A 14,679-nucleotide genomic window follows, 5' to 3' on the forward strand; every position below is an offset into this window, starting at 1 on the left:
ATTTTTATTTTTAAAAAATTGAGTTTGTATAGGAAAATTAAGTAACTAGCCACTTATATGAACGAAGGATGAAATTAAAATGCATGTGTGTGATTAACAAATAAAAGTGTCCAATGGAAACAAATAATTCACATACAACCATTTTTGTACCGTTCAAGTACAACGAACCATATGCATGCATCGATGAATTTTCATCTTGGTAACTTGAACCGTTAGATGATCTTGAGCTCTATTTCAATTTCAACTTGGTGGTTCAGTGCATGCGGAAACAGGTTGTCTGAACATGCAGAACACCTGGTGGATCCCAATGCATGGGAATCTCATAGCTAGTTTTGCTTTAATCCTCTCATCTTTTGCACAAAGATGTGTGTGCTTTGCTAAAGTTTATCCCTTTGAGCAACCTCCCCCCTATGCCTGGGATAACCCTAGCTTTCAAGACTGTGAAGCCCATGCATGCTTTGCCACCAATGGCAAATGCATTGTGCTTTCCAGCATGTTAAGAAGAATCACGAGAGAGAAGGGTCTATTTATCCGTGCCTAATAATATGGTCCCTGGATTTGATTTTTAATTAACTACAAAGGGACGAGGAAAAGGTAATGATTATACGAAATCTAATGGACGATATGCGAACTATGCTTGTCGATCCTACAGCTAGCTAGTAGTTTCTTTCATCTGCAGTTTGCCTACCCCTGATTACGTTCACCATGCAATGATCAAAGTAACAAAAGAAGGCTTAAAGTTTGCCCTTTTTTGCTATTGCCTGAAACCTTAACCTTTGGTTTCTTTACGTCGCCTTTAGCTTTGCTAGGTACCTTTCTCGTTTTTCAGCTGAAATTAGTTTCTGGAGATATAAATATTACAGTTGAGCTTTCTTGGATCCATATTAACTTTATCATAAGTTTGGATCCCTAGTAACTTTATCATAAGTTTAAACTTACTGCTGCATATTAATTAATGTGTGGAGTATACTCTCCCCTCCGTTCTGGTCAGCTTTGTTCGAAGTCAAACAAACTAATATATGTTTGACCAAGTATATAAAAAAGTGCTAATACATATATAATACCAAATAAGTATCATTAGATTTAATTGTTTACCTATTCGATGTCATAAATGTTGTTGATGCTATGATCTTCTTTATAAATTTGGTCAAATTTAAGATAGTTTGAATTAGGATGAAGTTAAAAGAGCGCTCTTTTAGGACAGAGAGAATATACATGTAGATGCATTGATTAGCTAGCATGTTATATATTGCTTACAATCATGGTTAAAAAAAAGATTCAATAGTACTTTTTGACAAAATGGTTTTTCCAAAGAAATGTACTAGACTAACTGTATATCCCCAGTGGAAACCTGTTTACTTGTCGGCCGCCAGATGATGACGAATGAAATGGCAATGTATAGTGGTAGGGGCTGGTCCTATAAAATTTCTCATGATAGCATTTGATTGCTGGCCTTTAGTTGCTCTTTTATGACTCAATGACTGCATGGCTGCATATAGTATACGTCTACGGCCAGCTCGATCTATTTACGTACTGCTTCGTTGTATCAACTTTTTTTTTTGACGAACAGATAAAGCCTTCTAGAGGGAGTAGGCATTATATGTCTCGAGGCTCATGCTTCTTTCAATTTTGAGGCCATGAGGCAGGGCCAAAATTAAATTCAATCCAAATCTGGCTAAAATCATTCTCTTGATCTCGAATTTTGTTTTACTTTTTTTTTTAAAAATGTTATCACATATAAGATTACTTGCAAACAATATTTTCCTCTAAAAATATAATGTTATCACACTAATAACTGCTGCTTCTAATTATTGGTGTGATATAACTATCTCTTGCCAAGTACTTTGGGCACTAGAGCAAACATGGAAAGTCCTATTAACGCTGTTGCAGGTGCATAACATATACTCCCTCCGTTGCAAAATGTAGGTCATTTTGACTTTTTTAGATTCATATATTTTGCTATGTATCTAGACATATGTTATATCTAGATGCTTAGCAAGCACTATGAATCTAGAAAAGCCAAAATGACCTGCATTTTGGAACAGAGGGAGTAGCATTTAAATAGATCATCGATCGTTTGTTCAAATACTCATAAATAAACAAACCAGAATACAGTGTTTTGTGAAAGGATCTCTAGACTAGTGCTTCTGGGTAGCACCCAGCAGCGTATTTATAGGGCTGGTGTTAAAAAAAATCCTTTCGTCGCAAAAGTCAGCGTTCGGGGATTTTCTTGATCCGTGATCAAGGTTGTCTTCTACCTTAATTCGGGGAGGTCATCCCCCGGCGGATCAAGTTTTTTTTATAATGCAGTGTTTTCCGTTGCTGCATTTCGTTTACTTGAATCTTTTCTATTATAAATAAACTGGAAATACAAAGTGCCAAATAATATCAGTTAACAAGCCAAATACCCCATTTATTTCCTGCTCCATCATATAGCCGAGTTCACAAATCAATGCAAGGCAGTCTGAATAGAAATTGTTGCCATCGATATATAAGATCATGTGTGCTCATTTCCTATCCAATTTTAGTTCCCAAAATTTTTTCTGCGCTACAGTAACTTCGAATGTTTGATCACTAATTAGGAGTATTAAATGTGGATAACTGACAAAACGTATTCCACAACTCCTTGGTGAAATTGTGAGATGAATCTTTTAAGTCTAATTGGACCATAATTAGATAATGTCGTGCTACAGGAAACAAACTCTAATGACGGATTAATTAGACTTAATAGATTCATTTCATGATTTCCCGTCCGTCCATATATAATTAGTTTAATAATTAGATTATGTTTAGTCTTTCTAATCTTCGATTGAAAATTGCTACAGTAAATTTTATCTGAATTTTTCCATGATCTAAACCAGTTCTATCCACCACTCTACTCGTCCCTTTTGCTATTGCTTCTTCCATGATCAGTCACTAGATTCTTTCAGACAAGGCCAAGTACATGTCATAATTACCTGAGCACACAGGTAGAAACTTTTTCTTACAACCAATATACAGAAAGCTACCCTCCATACTCATTTCTCTGCCCCATTTCTTTTCTTGAGCGCAACAAGTTAGCACTTTCAACCTGCTCAATTACACTCCCTTCTGTTCCTATGCTTGTTTCTTCCATATGTCAGCCAGCGCCACACCCTACAGTACAATGGTGTCAGGGAGGGAGGGAGAGAGAGAGAGAGAGGCGAGGTATATGGTGTCAGCATACCTCTCTCTCTAGCCCCCCAGCAGCAGATGCAGTGCAGGTGATTGTGGCTTTTCAACCCTTCTGCCTCGCGAAGCATTGATGCCAAGGCAATGGGCAATGGCAGCTTTTTTTATTATTCTTGCTGCTTCTGCAGCTTTATTAGCATGAGTTCTGGCTGGATGCAAAGCTTTCTATTAGATGCAAAATGTGTGCAGCACATACATAAAGTATTGAATTTAGATGAAATAAAAAACTAATTGCATTTTTTTTTAAAATTACGAGACGAATCTAATAAGTCTAATTGGGCTATGATTATAGACTTAATTTGCTACACTAAACATGTGCTAATAACAGATTAATTATTTTTAATAAATTCATCTTGTAATTTACAGATGAGTTCTGTAATTAGTTTTATAATTAATTTATGTTGAAAACTTCGAATATGAAAATATTTTCTTTCAAAAATTTACACGGTGCATCTAAACAAGGCAAGCTGTGTCGTTTGCTTGTGACGGTGAATCCTTTTTTTGCTCAATCGAGACATCGAGTTCTTTGTTTTCAGAGTGTGTGCTTGGCTGCTTTGCATAGTAGATCAGCAACTCAGCAGTCATGCAATATTAAAATTCGAATGATTAGCTTGCCTGAAGGATAAACTAGTCATTCCTGCAGACAGAACGAGAGTGGCACAACAACTAATGTGTCTACATGGTATACCAAGTACTCCTATATACGTACCAGCAGCATACATGCATGACAGCTTTACTGTTCACTAGTAAATTTGTCTGGTTGGTGGGTGCTAGTAAATGCTGGCTCAAATATTCATCCGTTTCACTATAGTACGTAGAATATATTGCTTTGTTCTACGTACTATAGTTTCTAGCAGTTCTGGTCTCCAACAGCTTTGCACGTACGAATATAATTACATCCTGGCCCTGCGGTAAATTTCATCCTCGCGGCCGGATGATCTCGATGTGTCGTGAGCACTGCTAGTGATTAGGACAGAGCTAGGCTGAGGTCATTTGAGGCCAGGGATATGCAAGTCGATCAGTGAGCTGCTGCTGCTCCCTACGCTCAGACTCTAGTTCTTTACATGTAAAGTCAAAAACACCGTAAACGCATTATTTTATAATGGAATCTTGCTAATTTGAAGCACTAAATGAAGTCTATTTATAAAACTTTTTGTATGGATGGGCTGTAAATCGCGAGACGAATCTAATGAGCCTACTTAATCCATAATTTGCAACAGTGATGCTACAGTACCATCCGTTAATTATTGATTAAACATGGATTAATTAGCATCATTAGATTCGTCTCACGATTTACAACCCATCTATGTAAAAAATTTTATAAATAGACTTCATTTAGTACTTCAAATGACCAAGATTCCTTTACAATTTTTTTTTTACAAAATGAACTAAACAAACCATTTAGTACTTCAACTAGCATTCTTTGGACACGTCACACGTCCTATCAGACCAGAACAATGATACATCCATGTCGATGGTCAATGGATGCGGTCAGGGCTGGATCGAGCTGTGTAGTCTGTAGTGTAGTCGTGTAGGGCAGTGTGGATGCCATTTGTCTAACAAAAAACAATATATTTTGTTTAGCTAAAAAGAACATTCCATTATAGTACAGTCACTTCTTTGAAGTCAAATAGCAGCCTAGGCCCACAGGCAAAAGCCATACTCATGGTCACGCAAAATGGCCCTGTTTGATTTGTACTACGCTAGAAAAATAGTAATTTTGATCATTAATTAGAAATATTAAATAAAAATAGTTTGTAAAACTAACTTCACAACCCCTGCACTACTTCGCGAGACGAATCTAATGAGGCCTTTGACCGTACAATTAATGTGAGTGTGTGCGTGTGTATGAGAATGCAATATGTGATTGTGCTGTCTCAAATATGGTTTTGTGAAAAATATGTTTTAAAGCGTATGTAATTTTACAAAATGGAGATAGATGATGGAATGTTGTTTTTTTAAAAGAGGAAAGTTTAATATTAGCTTGCAGATATAAATTAGAGAAAAATAAGTTAAAATTAAGTATATAGCAATTAAATTTCAGTGGCAGTGTGCCACTTCAGCACCTTTAATTTGTATGTGATGCGTACGCTTCACATATATAATACTATTTACCATCCTAAAATAGGAGTAATGGAGAGTGCAAAGAAATGTCTGTTGGTGGTAGTGTTCCAAAGCCTTTTTCAGTTTTCCAAGGATAGTACATATAGTCTACAAGTATAAATCTTATTATGTCAATCTAATAGAAACATTTAAAATTTGATAGTCAAAGATTAAAAATGTTTGACTTATGACTAAGCTACAACAACGTACAGCTTGTGGAATGAAGAGAGTACGACAAAATAGGGATAAACGAACTAAGAAATGTGCAATTTTATCTAAAAATTGTTTTCGTGTGGTCAAAGCTGATTTCATCTCAATGAACCCGCATGACTTTCTTTGTAGAAGTAAGGGGAAAAGTTGATCCAACCAAGTTGTATCTGGTTGAAAAGTTACCGTGTCTCATTTAAAGGACTTATAAGCGGGTGTTTGAAGAAAACTTAGATACCAAAAGTATGAGTAGCTTTCGCAAAGATGCAATATAGTACATCTAGATAGAATTAGTGTGAGTTCCTTTTCAAAAAAATCCATTTAAAAAAAATTAGTGTGAGTTGCACACCTTCCTTTTTACTAAGCAAGGGCTTGCGAGGGGCGCTGGTTTTTAATATGCAAAAGCAGTGCACGAGTAAAAGTGGTAGCTTGATGATGAAGCCGGCTTTCATTCCATATATATATGTTTCTTTAAAAAAATAGAAATATGTTCGCATATATTGAGTCTTATATTAATATACATCGAAAACCATGCTATAGTGTCCTAGTAGTCCTCTTATTTTTCTGTCAGTATTTTTCTCTCATACAAAACCAGCACCAGCCACCAGCCAGCCAACAGTAATTTTCTCTTGCAACAAACCAGTACCAGCCACCAGCCGCACCCAGCGGAACAGAGTGATGGATGTTCAGAGGAAATATATAGCAAAATACTTAAACCTGGACTTTACCTTTTGGGTTTAACCGTGCTGCATTCTGAAGCAACGACGGCGACAAAAAACCCTTTTGACCCTTTTCTTTCCCCTACATGACAATGACAGCCCTCCTCAGCTCAGCTATAAGCCTATAGGGCCACGCACAGCATGGCAAGACATACTGTGCAGCAGCAGCAGCTGGCACTACAAGAATCTGGGTTCTCCTTGACAACCTCAGAGGCTCAGATACTACATCCTGACGACGACGACGCCACACCGTCAAGCGAAGAGGACATGGGGACACCAGCTGGGCGCACCCAACTCTTCCATTCGGCAAGCTAGCAGCTTAGGGTTAATCTAATGTCACAGGCCACAGTACACGATCGGCCTTGGAGGTTGAGATCTCGGAGGAGCGAACGAATACCCGCACGCGCGCGCGCGGCGGAGGCGACGAGGCCACGCGTGCGGGCGCGCGCGCGGCCTCGAGAGCAAGCAGGGCCTGCGGCGCGTGCGGGGGCAGGAGCGCGCGATCCGCGGCGCGGCGCGGGCGCGGGGAGCCTTTGCTCCCCCGCTGCCGTGTTGGTAACCGCCGGCCGTGTCGCGCCACCGCCCGGCACCCACCCGGAACAGCAGGTGCGTGCATGCTCGCGGGTGGGCAGCAGGCGGGTGCTCACATCGATGTTTTTTTTTTTGCTTGCCACATTCTCGTGCGTGTGGATGTGGCCCGTCCGCCGATACACACCCCCAGCATGCAAGAGACCCCAACTTGTCTAAAACAGACACATCCTCGTAGGTGTAGTCACTAGTCCTGACAGCTTGGTAATGATCCTTTAATCTTTTTTGTTTCCAAAACACACGGTTCAAACACAAGCAATCTCGTACACGTACTACCATGCACGTACGCACCCATGCTCATTCCGTTGAGCAGAGGCTAGGGTTCTGAACTATTTGGCCATAGCCCGCCGGAACTGGCAAATTTCTTCGGCCCTACACCGGTCCCACCGGTAAATGGACACATAACGGTAAGCCTATATTTTTTCAGAGGATATTCTTTTTTAGATTTTCGTATTTCTATCAAAATTTATCTAAAGTTTGAAAACTGTGGCTAAAGTTCTGGCTGGTTATCGTCCTTCTGATTTTTCCAGTTCTATACGAATTTATATCGTTCGAAACACATGGCCCTTCTGCAGCTGATGAAGTAAAGTATATTTTTTTAGAAATTTCAATATATAATTGTAGAATTTCAAATGACATTTGCATAAAAAGTGGACAATGTTTTGTAAAAAAATTAGCTACCGAGACCACCCGCATTCCTATAAAATTGGGCAACAAAATTCGAAAGAAGTCACATACTAGTATTCTTATAAATAATGAGCGCCATTGTGTGTTCTTTTTTTTTTCATGAGCATTCGATGGTTTTCTGTTTTAAGAAGAGGCTTGAGGGATAGTATGAAAGAAGGGCCGAGGAGATGGGGCCGGGATAGACCAAAGACAAAAGCAAAAGATAATTGAGAAAGGAAAGAGATGTGGCGAGCATTCCTTGCCCTCCCCCTTGCTTTCCACTTTATATCAGGCACAGGCACCATGAATTGAAGGGAAAGAAAGATGGCCAAGGTACGTGGCGCACACGGCCGGGGATCCCTTCTCGCAACAGATCAAGTCACGGGATCCGCTGGCTAGATAGAGTAGGATAACATGTAGCACCAGTAGCAGCTAGCTGCTGCGCTACTTGCAGAGACATGCATGGAGGAGGCCACCAAAAGGAAAAACTTAACAACCATCCAGGCTTATATATGCCTGGGGTCGTATCCACCAAAGCCACCCCGGGTCCGGCCCCAATGTTAAAAGCAAAAGCTATACCGGCATCTTTGAAAAGACCTTAGCTAGCGCTAGTGGGATATATGGCTTTCAGGAGTGATACGTATGTCGGTGTATATACGCGTTTTTCGGGCAAATCGATAATAGTTGTTATGTATGAACAGTTAAATTAGAGTTCAGATTGGAACATGTGGTCTCCTTGTTTATTCTATTTCGATGAACAGTTAAAATCATAATATATAAACATTTCTTCTCGAAGTAAATTGTTTTATAGATATTCTTATCTGAAGTGTCATTTTCAATTGATGGACTCATTTATGTGAAAATAAGAAGTAAATGTGAACAATTAAAATTATAGTTATTACCGTTACAAAATCATATATTCATCTTTCCATTTATGCATCGGGCGGAGCTTCAGGCTATTTTGTGCTTATATTTTTTTCTTCGGCCATTGATGGCACCAGTTCGAAAATAACTCAAAATAATGGAACACATATAGTTTCAGAACAACAGAAACCAGACTCATCTAAATTTAGCATCGATAGAAGAACATAAACAGGGCAATGACGGTTGATGTTTTTTTCTTGAATTAAGTAACTCGGAAGGAGTGGTGCGTGATCGGTGAAATATATGCAAATACATACCACTGTCGATGGTATATCCTGTATACAAGAGAGTTTCAAATTAAACTTTCATTGGGTGATGAAAAGAGAGACTGTATAGAGCTATCTCAAGGCAAGGGAATTTTTTTTTGGTGCATAGTATACCCGTGTTATCATTTCTGTTAATTAGTACGTATTTCGAATTATTAATAGGACGAGTAGATTTAGATTTAAGCCAGCGGTGCATTGGCCGTAGAAGATCCCGGGCATTCACCTGAGTCAAGGAAGAAATTTTACGAATTTTGACCTCTGCCGAAAGGCATCCCATGATCTCTTGTTGTCCAAATCATCGCTCCTGTACAAATGCACCGTGTGGCCCAACGGTTTAGTGGAAGTTACCAGAAAAAATCAAAGTTACTGCAAAGTAGAAAAAAAAAGAGGACACTGACGACGAGCTGTAGCGGTGATAGAATTGCGCCAGCACACACAGTAGTGGTCTTCAAAGCTAGCTGTTTGTCCCTTGATCAGCTAGCGCATATAATCCGTACTTCCGGATCCACGAATACTACTACTATATATGTGCCTTAGAAATATGACGTCAGCTAATTTGGTACTTAACATCTTGTTTTTACTTTTTACTAGCTAGCATTCTACTTAACCAACATATTTAAGTGACAGCAGTTGCTACTATATCTTAGGTGAATTATTCTCATCAGAAAATATATAGAAATCCAAGGACTCATAATATGTTCGGAGAGAGATGACTAAGAGATGCCACCAGCTATATATAACTTGTTTGAGTAGCAAACTTAGTACATGAGATACCGAAAATTCGCTGAACTCTTTATTTCTAAGCTCAGTACGTATGTAACTCTAGGTACAATCTCAACAACCATAAAAAACTTCTTACACCCCGTTTGGATGTCTGAATTGAAGGCTGGAATTTGGTATTGAAATTAGCTGCCTTTAATACCTGGTGTTTGGATGTGCTTGGTATTGGAATTGGGAATTCCCCCAATACCGAGCTCGGCATTAGCCTTCAGCCGCAACCCCTCACTCGATTCGGAGCTCTTACCCTCTATATTCATCGGCATTGGCTCTCATCTCGTCTCCCTCTCGCACCCCTGCTGCCCCGCGCCTTCCACTCCGGCGACCCCTCCCCTTCCACTCCGGCGGCGCCCCTCCCCTTTTCACTGTGGCGGCGACCCCCTTCCTTTCCACCTCGGTGGTGCAAGCCAGAAGCAAGGCGGCGCCCCTTCCACTCCGGCGGCGGCCCCTCCCCTTCCACCTCGACGGCGCAAGCAAGAACCAAGGCGACACCCCCTTCCACTCCGGCTGCGGCCATTCCCCTTCCACACTGGCGGCGCCCCTTCCACTCCGGGAACGATGCAGGTCCGTCCCTCCCCCTCTTCCTCGATCTGGATGCGGTCCGTTCTTCCTCGTAGCCGGTAGCCAACAGAAAATTGATTTGAGTTCTTTCGTAAGATTCTAAACGCCAATGCAATGGCATCCAAACAATAGAATTGGAATCGCATCTCATTTCAATACCACGGCTGATTTGGTATTGAATCCAATTCAATTCCATATCTCCAATTCAGACATCCAAACGGAGCCTTAGAATGAGCAGTTGAGTTTAACATTGTAACTACAATATTTTTTTACTGATGGAGGAAAGGGTGGAACATGGAAGCACGTACTGATGGTTAAAATATATACATTCCTATAGCAATTTACTGATGCTGTTTGCGTGCGTTCATTTTCTTTTGAATAGACATTTGTGCATAGATTAAAATACATATTCCTAGCAATTTACTGATGGTGGAATATTGTGTGTTGTTGAGCAAAGTAGACCAGCAACTTGTAGCACAGTGCCCACCCTAAACTAGATCAGGCCTAATCACCTATTGCAAACGAAGTACTTTGGTCTTGAAAACCTAATGCAAAGGTATACTAAATCAGTAACTTTTTTTATAAATACAGTTTCCTGCGTGTGCCCCTTTTTTTTAAAAAAAATACAACATTCACATTAACATGTGCCGTGTTTTTCATTCCATTATCTGGATTCCAGAAAGACCACTGCTGGGACCATCATGTAGTAGCTAGCAGCCTGTTCGGTTGCATTGGAACGGCTGGGCTGGAGTTACTCTAGCTACAGTAACCACTTATTTTGCCGCTCTATTTTGTTTTAAGCATGCACAGTAACAAGATGCTGCAGTACCAGCTGCTACAATACCCGGTCTCACACAAATTTAGTTGCTACAGTAATGAGCCCAGCCCATCATGTGCAACCGAACATAGGGTCTATTTGGGACCGCGGTCGTAAAAATCGCGATGCGTATAAGCCCAACGCTGCTCCGAGGCCGCTTCTGCGATTCTCGCACACGTAGTTCATTTCTCGGCGTTTTGCGTTGCCGGCAGCTGGCGTACGCGCATTTGTTGCAGGCCGTTCGGCGGGATTATTCTGCGTATTCAGCTCATAAGCGACGCTAACGCGGTCCCAAACAAACAGACCCATAGATTCCTCCGGAGATTTCCCCTGGCGCGTTCCACATGAAACGCCTTGCCCTGCTGCTCGCATTGATTGCGAGCCGTTGCCCTGTCGCCTGAAAAAGGCATGCCGGCCGGCCGGCGCCCGGGGTGGGCGACATGGCGCCGTCGATCGTCGTCGCCCCGGCAGCCTGCGCTCACCGGCGACGCCGCGCCATGCCGTGCATGCACGGAGACGGAGGAGATGGAGGCGCGCTTGGCTCGGCTCCGCAGATTGGCATGGGCACTTTTCCTTGAATGCCATGCGTGATGCGTGCATGCACCGGCCGGCGCCGGCGCCGGCGCCGGGGACGGGGACGAGTGCCCATCCGGCGTGTGCAGTTGTCTCTTTCGCCTCTGGCACATGGCCATGGCCTCCGATCCTGCATGGCTGCATCGTTGCCATGCCATGCTCTTGGCTTCTTCATTCAGACATGGAGAGACGGATTGAGAGTGGAGACAGGGACGTAAGGGAGGGGATCAAGTGAGGAATTTTTTTTTCAGAGAGAGAAGAGGAAGTTTGGATTGAGAAAGCAGTGAGTCGCTTACGTTTTCCAGGCTGTATTAGCGTTGGGCTGAAATGTCAGAAAAGCCCACGCAATGTGGTGTGTGGACCTAGATTGCCGGGCTGATTTTGGCCCAGATCGACCGGAAAAGGCGTCCAGTTTCTTTTCTTTTTTCCGCCCGTTTGTCACTTGTTAGGAGGACACGCAGCAGAATCAATATTCAGACTTTCAGAGTTCAGAGATAACAAAAATCGCCACGACTATATAGACTATATATGGCGCGGGCTGCAAATTGAGGATCCATCGAAAGATGCCGCGCGTGCTCTTCTGAACGATCCCCCGCTGGTGGTAAGAATTAGGCCCAATGTCACTTTTTGTTTTCAATCCTATCATTGATTCTCGCAGCCCAATAAACTGTTAGGGTCTGTTTAGTTCATTTTGCAAAAAAAAATTGTAAAAGAATTTTGGTCATTTGAAATACTAAATGAAGTCTATTTGCAAATTTTTTTGCATAGATGGGTTGTAAATCGCGAGACGAATCTAATGATGCTAATTCCGTTGTAAAATAATGCGTTTACAATATTTTTACGTTTACATATAAAGAACAAAGAACCTGACCTCAACTGATTTTATTGGTCCGCCGGCTCATCCCTGCTCTGCCATTAATTATAGTACGAGTCTAGCCCACTAAACGAGACATGATTGATTTGACGGGAGAGAAGGATGTGCACGTCACATTCTACAGTTTCCATTTTTTTTCTTTTTTTTCGCTCGTTGCTGCTATTCACGTTACTTGTTTCTATTTCTTTTTTAAAAAAATCTCGTTTTCCCCCTCGTTGCTTGTTTTGTTTTCTTCCATTCTTTTCTCTTCCATTACTTGTCCTTTCATTTTTATTTTGATAATATTTTATACTATTTTTATTTTCTATTTATTTTCTCTTATTTACATATTTAATATGTGTATATATGCTTATAAGAATATTTTCTAAATGTAGATATATTGTTTCGTGACTGCGTATAACTAATTTGTTCGTAATGCTAAATTATTTGTTCTCTTTGTAAATTAAATTATTCTACAATGTTGATTCATTTGTTCGCGATATTCATTTTTCGATAGTTATCCTATACAATCAAATGTTCATACCGTTTACTATTTTGTTCGTTGTACATTATTATTTGTTCATGACGTCTAGTTTGTTTGTTCGTAAGAATAATTATTTGTTCGTGGTGTCAAACTATTTGTTCGCATTATTTTAAAATTAATTATTTAGTGTTAATAAATTTTTTTAAAAAAATATCGAGCAAACATAGGCAAGAGTGGTCTTATTTTAAAGATCTTATCATAAAAAAGTTAATGGTGCAATCTAAATTTAATTTGGATGCTCGATTTTATAGTTATAACTTTTTAAGTTTAGATTTACATGCACATAGGTGATGTCAACATTTTATCTATATCTGCATGCATGGCAGATTCTTTTTCCTATCTAGCTGGCAACTTGCCCACGAAAACAGTCAGCAGAAGAGTTAACTCATAGAAAAAAAACTAAATAACCTATACAGCCAAAAAAAACTAAATAACCTATACAGCCCAACATGTCGTTCGGATCTAAGAAAAATTAACCACACGCGCTTCAGGTGATGGTTCCGCTAACTATCACCTGAAGCGATGCATAAATGCGCCCAACAAAAATGAACCCTGAGAGAGGCAGAGGAATTTTTAAAAAAATGACACAAATTCCGAGGCAACGAATCATTCATGAAACAACGGAACAATTCATATATTCATATGGTTAAACAACAAGAAACTGGATACAAATTAAATACATAGACATGATAATATATGTAGTCTATTCAACTGGGTCAACAATTCAGCACATAAGATACGCGCAAAATATATAGATTGAAATAAGATTAAGCAAAGAGCAGCACTGCAATCGCATGCAATTGCACTGCCGCCCATCGATCTCTTCCTCCCAAATGTGCAGCGCAATCCATATAGGTAGCAGAACAACGACGAGAGAGCCGCCCGATCTCGGTCGGTCGACGCGCTTAGTGGAGGTAGTAGGCGAGGAGGGAGACGAGGATGGCGGCGGGCGCGGCGGCGAGCGCGGGCGCGCCGCTGCTGGCGGCGGGGCCGGCGGCTCCGGCGGCGCCGCCAGCCGCGGCGCCGGCGGGGGCGCCGGCGGCCTCGGACGACGCCTCAGAGGCCTCCGGGGCGCCGGCGGCCGCCGCGCCGCCGGCCGCGGCCTCGGAGGCCAGCACGGCGGTGGCCAGGGCGGCGGCGACGAGCGCGGCGAGGAGGATCCTCTTCATCTCCATCTCAGCTGCTCTCCGGGGGGTTAGGCGCGGGACTACGGCGTCGGGAGGGGTACGGCGGCCGGCGGCTTGCTTGCTGATGCCTTGCTGCTGCGGTGTCGTCGGGCGGCGACCTGCCCCTCTCTCTCTATATATACTCGGTCGGGCGGGCAGTGAGGGGTTTATTAGTTTCCTGGCTCTTATTGAAGGCTGGAGCTCTCGGTTGCTTCTGTGGCGTTGGGATGAGGTGGAAGACGAGGGCTTTATAGGACGCGGGGTGGCTGGGCGCGCATGGTTTGGCGCGAGAGTAGGGGGAGGGGAGGGCTAATTTTGGGGTGGTGTTCACCTAGGTGATCGGAGGCTTCTCCACCTGGATGGTGGAGCAGCATTTGCGTCTGCGTTTCGCATTCCGGACCGGAATCCGGTGGCTCTTCGAATTTTAGGCAAGCAGCAAGGAAAACCCATGGAGCGCAAGGAGATCATTGGACGACGACAAGGCGTGTGTGAACAGTCTTGGATGATCCCGCTCATGTTCTTGTTTCCATATGCTGATCTCTGAGGATTACCAACAGCGGTGAAACTGGAGAGAAAATTAAAAAAGCTAGATAAATGGAATACGCAATTTTATCCTCAAATTTCAGCCGAGGCATAATTTCGTCCACAGTCTTTCAAAATGGTAATTTTAATCCTCAAACTTCTCCATCCGGCTCAATTTAAACC

This window comes from Panicum virgatum, chromosome 4K (assembly GCF_016808335.1).
Source record: "Panicum virgatum strain AP13 chromosome 4K, P.virgatum_v5, whole genome shotgun sequence".
Taxonomy (NCBI): domain Eukaryota; kingdom Viridiplantae; phylum Streptophyta; class Magnoliopsida; order Poales; family Poaceae; genus Panicum; species Panicum virgatum.